Source organism: Eptatretus burgeri, chromosome 1 (genome assembly GCF_056783735.1).
Source record: "Eptatretus burgeri isolate ZD-2024b chromosome 1, Ebu_testis_v1, whole genome shotgun sequence".
NCBI lineage: Eukaryota > Metazoa > Chordata > Myxini > Myxiniformes > Myxinidae > Eptatretus > Eptatretus burgeri.
This window is the reverse complement of record NC_140961.1, coordinates 153,899,517-153,906,960: the sequence shown is the minus strand read 5'-3', so window position 1 is coordinate 153,906,960 and position 7,444 is coordinate 153,899,517.

Here is a 7,444-nt window from a genome sequence, read left to right as displayed (position 1 = left end):
CAACACATTACTCATAGGTTAGAAATAAGTTTCGGGTACGCTAAACATTACCTCGACGTGTTTCGACTTATGAGTAACTTACAAGTAATGTGTGTCGACGTGTGTCAACGATCGCGTGACGTGCCTACAACTTATGGCCAGCGTTATGCGGAACGTGTGAGTCATACGCTGGCATAAGTCTTAAAATTTCAAGCATGGAAAATTTGAGGACAACCGAAAAGTACAACGTTTAAAGCCAGCGTACAACGACGTATGGCAGTGTTTTTCAGTGTGCTCTCAATGTTATCAAAACTTACCCATAATGTATTCGACGTGTACCAGCGTTTTAGACAAATTTTCTAAAAATCGGCATAAGTTGGCTAAAACGTCAAGGTGTGACTGGGCCTTAAGCACGGATTATGTTTAGTCCCACCTGAAGGTGTAATGATGGATGACATTCTTCTCAAAATTGGAGAACAGATAGGAGTAAAAAACATTCGTGCTGCTTCAAAAATGAGCCACAAGATTGTAGTTTTTGTTTCACAAATGCATTTAGTCGACATCGTTGTCCAAAACGGTTTATTCCTGGGAGATGATGAAACTTTTGTCCCTGTCTCATCAATGGATACTCCTGCTACAAAGATAATATTAAACAATATTCCGCCTTTCCTCTCTTGATGAAGCAATTCAACAAATGCTCGGTGATTATGGCACTGTAGTGTCGAGAATTATAACGGCCCCGTTACGGACAAGGAACGACAGATTAAAGCATGTGGAATCCTATAGACGTTTCTGCTATGTTGTTTTAAAAGACAGTACAACACAGTTGAATATCTCGATGACCTTTGAAGTGGCGAAGCATGACTACAGGATTTTTGCAATGACAGAAACTTTAATCTGTTAGAACTGCAGGGCATATGGTCACACCAAATATTATTGTCCTAGCGGTAAGAAAGAAACATATGCTGCAGCTGCTGCAGATGGACTGGGTCATGCGACCGCAACTACCGCAGGCAGGTTGAGTAACGTGACTGTAGAGGCTGCAGGTAAACCAAAACATGTGACTACCCCTGTTGAGAAGGAATTGAGCCATGTAAATACGGATGCCGGAGGAGGATTGGGTCACGTGACTGCAATGGCAGAACCTCCCCTTCTAACCACAGCCATGTTGGTAGATTTGGCAAACCAGCCACAGATAGATAAATGACATATGTTAGAATGTTCAGGTAGGATTAGAGATGGTGTCAATAGTAACCAAGTTGAAACAGCAGAAGGGCTGGAACCCTTGGAACTTTTTTTCAGTGACGACGATAAAGATATGGTAACTGCTTCGATGAGAGTTTTGAAACACCCAACATAAGCAATGACAGTAATTGTAAAGGCAGCAAAGTGTTGGTAGTCCAAGAAGATGGTGGTCTCGACAAGCCTTCACATACTGAAGCACTGGGAGATGAGCTTCCACCCATTGCTAATGTTGAAGGAGATGAAAAGATGGACAAGAATGCTTGTATGCATGAAACAGAAAGCTTGGTTATCGCAGATAACAGTCAACTTGAGGCATATGACAAAAAAAGGGGAAAAAAACAAAAACTGACGGATAAGGAAGAAGACTCCTTCGTGCAGTGCCAACAGGAAGAAAGCACCACTTCCCATACAAAAGGGGGTCAAGGAACACAACTACAAGTAAACAACACAGTTGTGGTCCCCGATGAATGCTCCTCCTCCTTAAGTGAAACTTCTTTGTCACTGCAGGGGAATAACAAGCAAAATGTAGTAGTAAAGGAGGAAATTTTTAGGTTTCTAAACGAAACCTTCAGGCAATGCAAGGTGCAAATTAAGGATTATTTTCCTGATATTAAAGTTTTCATTGCAACTGAAAAACATATGATACAGAGAAATAATGACTCTGTGGAACTTTCTGAACCACAGTATCAATGCCTCAGGAAAGCTTTTACAAAAGCAAACAAAGAATTGCAGGAAGGAGTTTCTTTTTAGTGCCTGGTCTCCTTTCTCACCTAAACTTCGACAATGATGGAGTTAAAGATTGCAACCCTTAACATGAAGGGGGGTTGAGCCCCATTGTGAAGAATTCAAAGGATCCAAGCTTGAGAGAGAACAAAGGCTGATATTATTCTCTTACATGAGACCAATGCAACAAACACTCTAAAAACTGAGTGGGAGAAACTTTTTAGAGGGCAGTGGTTCCTAAGCGGTTTTCCCACACCCAAGGCTGGGGTTGCCCTGTGCTTAAATCAAAAGTTTTCTGCACAGTAGGTTTCCTTCAAGGAAATACAAAAAGGGCATCATATATCTGTGGACTTCTTGTGTAATGCACAAAAAATAATTGTGGTGAATGTCTACACTCCGAGTGATCCGATAGAAAGGAATTTTTTTTCCTATTTTGGAATAATTCATTAAAGAATAGGACCCGACTGCGTTTGTTTGCTTTGCTGGAGACTTTAACTGTACTATTCGCCCAGAAGTTGATAGGAATGATCATGAGCCCCATGTAGCCTCAAGTAAAGGGTTGAAGGACATAATTAAGAACTATTGTTTTACAGAGGTATGGAGACTACAACACCCATACCTGCAGAGCTACACATGGTGCCGATGTCAGGACGGGTTTATATCAAGAGCAAAACTTGATAGAATTTATGTCAATAAGCCAATGCTAAATGTTATAACTCCATCCCAAATTTTACTAACCGGTTTTACTGACCATAGTTTAGTTGTGATTTCCTTTAAATTACCATTGCCATCAACTGGCAGTCCATATTGGACCTTGAATACTCATCTTTTAAGTGACAAAAAATTTAAACACTATTTTAAGGCTTAGTGGAAAAAAATTTGCACTTTTAAGTTTGAGCACACAAACCTCCGAATGTGGTGGGACCTTGCAAAGTCCCAAATAAAATTCTTTTGCCAGAATATAGTGAAGACACAACTAAGATGGAATCTTACTCAATAGATTTGTTAAAATCTGAAATTTTGTCTTTAGAAGGGAATAATGACGACGCTGGGAAGGACACACGAGATCAACTGTTATGGGCAAAGAGAACTTTGCTAACAGAAATGGTTAAACAAAGGGCAATAGGTACCTTGGTATGAATGAGGATGAGCAATCTGTCACTTGCTATGCCAAATAAATAATTTTTCAAATTAGAGAACTCTACCAAGAAGTCTCAACAAATTCATAGCTTTCTCACTCCAAATGGAGACTTCAAGACATCCCAACAAGGAAGCTGGGGTGTCTTAAAAGATTTTTACTTAGACCTTTACTCCCCTAGGAATGTAGAAAATGGAATGATACAGGAACTGATTGCTGGACTTCCAAAAATTGAAGAGGACCAACAACGAGTGCTCGACTCCTTAATCACGGCCGAGGAACTTGAAACGGCTATGCGAAGTTTAAAAGACGGGAAGGCTACTGGGATTGATGGCTTATCTGGAGAATTTTACAAGACCTTTTGGAGGGTTATTGGACCTGAGTTGCTTGATGTTCTCGACGAAAGTATTCGCGCTGGAGAATTGCCACTGTCATGTCAGAGAGCAATTGTGTGTTTAATACCCAAAGCTGGTGGCCTTCAGTTCATTGAAAACTTGCGACCTGTATCATTATTATGTGCTGATTATAAGGTTCTCTGGAAAGTTCTTGCAAATTGCATGAAAGATGTGTTTGGTTCTATTGTACACACGGACCAGACCTATTGTTTGCCGGGAAGGTCTTTACATTACAACATTTTTTTAGTAAGAGATAGTCTTTCTTGCAATAACTGTTTGTTTGATGATTATGGGCTAGTATTTATTGATCAAGCTAAAGCGTTTGACCACATTAATCACCAATATCTTTTTTCTGTCCTTTAAGGGATGGGTTTTGGGAATTCGTTCATATCATATGTGAAATTATTGTACTCTGGCACTTACTGCATGATAAAAGTTAACAATAAGCTATGTTCCCCCTTTCCCTTTTGGCGAGGCATTCCTCAAGGGTGTCCTCTTTCTGGCTTATTGCATGTGATAGCGCTGGAACCACTCTTGGTCTCCATTAGGCAACAAATTCCCCAGAATAATGGAGGTGCAGAAGGTCCAAGATTTGTGTTGACTGCTTATGCTGAAGATGTTTGTGTATCAATTAGAAACAAAAACAGTCTTATGTTTAAGACAATGTTTGGGAAAATTATCCGCAGCATCTTCTAGTGAGGTGAATTGGAACAAAAGCACAGCCCTATGGTGTGGTCATAAGGATCTCTCCTCAGAACCACCATCTCTACTCCCACAGGGTATGGTATGGAAAAATGATGGGGTCAAATATCTCGGAGTCTATCTTGGCAATCCTGAGATAGAATCGAAAAATTGGGAGGGTGTGGTTGAGCAGATTGAAAGTTGGTTAAAAACATGTAAAGGACTATATAGGTCCCTGTCCAATAGGGGACGTCGTCTGGTTATCAATAATCTAATAGCAGCTAAGTTATGGCACAAAATTATTACCTTACAGCCACCCAAAGGGAAAGTCCTTGCCATCCAGCGAGCACTGGTGAATTTCTTCTGGATTGGCTACCACTGGCTAAAACGGGCCATATTGTACTCTTACTGGAAAGAGGGTGGCCAGAGCGAGATGGACCTCTCTGACAGAGTCACTGCTTTTCGTCTACAAACAGTGCAAAAACTGCTGTTCACTGAGCGACTGCCATGGCGTCCCTTTGCTTTCTTTTTGCTGCAACAGGCTGGAGGATTGCTGTATGACCGACAACTTTTCTTGATTGATCTGGAACGGATTCAACTTGGCTCACTTCCAACTTTTCACCAAAGCTTGCTGGAGACTTGGAAGGGTTTTAGCATCCATCGTTTAATTGATGCTTATAACTGCAGAATGTTCCTCCAGGAACCGCTTTTCTCCAATCCATTTCTCCCAGGTATTCCACAGAGTAATGCCTTGATCAAATGTTTTGTACAAGGATGAGTCAATAAAGTGTGTGATCTCAGAGATTCAGCAGGACTGAAATGGAGACCTGTTGGGGAAATTGCAGCAAGCCTGGAGTCAAGATCGCTTCGACTCGTAGACCAAATTATCTGAAGTGTGATTAGGAAATTCCGACTGCTGAATATTGGTTGGGAAGGTGTTGGTATTGAGGAGGATTTTAGACTGGGGTTTCCCGAAACTAAGGTGCTCCCCCTTGCTCGCTTAAGCAGTGATAACTCCTCCCTCCTTTCACTTGCAAACTAAAACTGGGCTTCATGATCTCTGCAGACAAAGACAATCAGTATTATCCCCTTTTGGATCAGCACGTATAGCAAGGTTGTCAGAAAAGCTAGGACCTGGGTGTGCTTCAGCTCCATTGTGGCCAGTGATGTACACATTACCGATTTATGGACGATTAGCCGATATACAATGGAGACTAGCCCGTTGGGCCCTCCCATCCAACACCCTGAAACACCTTTCCAATAGCTCAGTGCAAGTCACTTGTCCTTTCTGTGAACACAAGGAGGAACTTTTTCATGCATACGTACAATGCAATAGAGTAAAACATCTTCTTTCTTTACTTTCAAACCTTTCTCATAAACTGTCCTTTCCTTTCACTCCACATAGGTTTGTTTTTGGGGTACCTTTTAGCCCCCCCCATGCAAGGATTCTGGGGTCTTGCTTAATTTATTGGTGGCTGTTGCAAAATATAGGATATATAAATCTAGGAAAATTAAGATTGATAATGGTCATAGGTCCAATGTGATGCCCATTTTTAAAGGGTTCGTTGAAGCAAGAGTTAAGTTACAATTTAATTATTATGTAAGTATGGGGAATTCTAAGCTTTTTGAGAAGAAATGGTGCTGTGGTAATGCTTTGTGTCTTGTGGATAATATGGAATTGGTGATAACCTTGTAATGTTTCAATGGACAAAGATGCCTTTTTGCATGTAGCAATCAATAAACGGTTTTGCGAATCAAATCTCTCTCTCTCTCTCTCTCTCTCTCTCTCTCTCTCTCTCTCTCTCTCTCTCTCTCTCTCTCTCTCTCTCTCTCTCTCTCTCTCTCTCTCTCTCTCTCTCTCTCTCTCTCTCTCTCTCTCTCTCTCTCTCTCTCTCTCTCTCTCTCTCTCTCTCTCACTCTCTCTCACACTCACACTCACACTCACACTCACACTCACACTCACACTCACACTCACACTCACACTCACACTCACACTCACACTCACACTCACACTCACACTCACACTCTCACACACACATTTATTTATATTTGTTATAATGCAATCAATAAATATTTATGTTTACCTGTGAAATTGAGAAAGCATTCAATAAATATCCGACAAACTTAGAAACTTCTGAATAATATGGGCCAATGACAATTTGAGGTGCACAAGATCCCGGTATTCCAGTGTAAGCGTGGTTTTTCAACATCAAAAAGCTGTTTTTTACAACAATGGGCAATGAAAAGCAACTTTCATATAAATTAAATCCCAAAGTGATGTTGGGAAGGAGCTCGTCATTCTCATTAATTTTTGTCACAGAAAACACCATTGCCATTGTCCATTGCAAATGTTCTGGATGAATTCTGAAATACAATCACATCATTGAATTATTTCTTTCTTGGAAAAATGTTATTGTAGATTGCAGATCTTTCATATACTTTGTACATTATAATGTCATGTAATGCTAAAACGGCATTGATGTTCATAAACTTACGTTGTGCAAACTCTTGCAGAGGGAGGTTGTGTAAGAGGTAGATTGACAAGATCATTGGCAGAGCGCACTTTGAAAAGACCTCCGATAATGATATCTCCACTTGCTGACAAACTCTTGCCCTCGTTGAAACTGTGAAACTGACAGATAATTCCGGATGCTAAAGGAAAAGTGCAACACAACACCATTATCCTGAGAACATCCATCGACAAGTTATCCCAAATGTTCTATTGTCTGGAAGATTTGCAAACAAGTAATATTGTAACTCTTGAAAATGAAAATTTCTTTTTGTCTGCTTTGCAGTTCAATCAGAAATATTTCACACTCTCAATCTGTATTGTCAGGATTTATATTTTAAAGCCGTTTCACAAGTCCCCATTGAGTTGTAATTTTCAATAAAGCATCATTTGTACTTGAATGTAAATTCCCAATGCAGGTGAAACTTAAATTATCATGTAGTAATTCATTTTAACATGTTTTTCCTCATCAATATTATTTATTTGGAAAATCAAAATTATGTTGAAAATTTGACAATTAATGAATGTTGATAATTTTGATTGGAGTCTCTGTAAGGTTTTAGTTTATGAGTGCAATTGCAGAGTTGACTTTGAATAGATCTTCAGTTTGTGTACAAGTTCACTCCCCTTAAGGTCCGGTCACACCTTGACGTTTTGGCCAGCGATGGCAACGTATTAAAATGTATGTAAAACGCTGGCTGACGTTGAACTTTTGATGTTTTGTTTTTTTAAGATTCGGACGTATTCATAACGAGTTGGTCGTATGCATAACAT